Consider the following 919-nt stretch of genomic DNA (forward strand, 5'->3'; position numbering starts at 1 on the left):
AGCCTCCACCTCCCAGGTTCAAGTGGTTCTCCTGCCTCAGCTTCCCAAGTAGCTGGGATTACAGGTGCTTGCCACCACACCTGGCTAATTTTTTGTATTTTTAGTAGAGATGGGTTTTCACCATGTTGGCCAGGTTGGTCTCGAACTCCTGACCTCAGGTGATCCACCCACCTCGGCCTCCCAAAGTGCTGGGATTACAGAGGACATCAGCCACCGCTGCCTTCTCACCCAGTGGAAGGGGCAAACAGACTCCCTCAAGCCTCGTTTACTAAGGCACTAATCTCATTCATCAGCACTCCACCCTCAAGGCCTAATCACCTGCTACAGACTCTACCTCATAATACTGTCACATTGGGTTTTAGGTTCCAACATATGATTTTGAGTGGGACACCAACATTTAGACCATAGCACCATTTATCAAAATAGAGTTTAGGTAAATTAGAGAATTACATACATAAAGTGAAACTGTAAGATATATGCAGGCCAGGCGCGGTGGCTCATGCCTGTAATCCCAGCACTTTGGGAGGCCGAGGCGGGCGGATGACAAGGTCAGGAGATCGAGACCATCCTGGCTAAAAGGGTGAAACCCCATCTCTACTAAAAATACAAAAAAGCCGGGCGTGGTGGCGGGGGCCTGTAGTCCCAGCTACTCCGGAGGCTGAGGCAGGAGAATGGCGTGAACCTGGAAGGCGGAGCTTGCAGTGAGCCGAGATCGTGCTATTGCACTCCAGCTTGGGCGACACAGTGAGACTCTGTCTCAAAAAATGAAAAAAAAAAAAAAGAGATATGCAATGGGATATCACTCAGGCTTATAAATAATGAGATTTTGACACATGCTACAACATGGATGAACTTTGAGGGCATTACACCAAGCAAAATCAGCCAGACAAAAGGACAAATAAATGATACCATTTGTATT

The sequence above is a fragment of the Colobus angolensis genome, unplaced genomic scaffold (genome assembly GCF_000951035.1).
Source record: "Colobus angolensis palliatus isolate OR3802 unplaced genomic scaffold, Cang.pa_1.0 Scaffold181, whole genome shotgun sequence".
NCBI lineage: Eukaryota > Metazoa > Chordata > Mammalia > Primates > Cercopithecidae > Colobus > Colobus angolensis.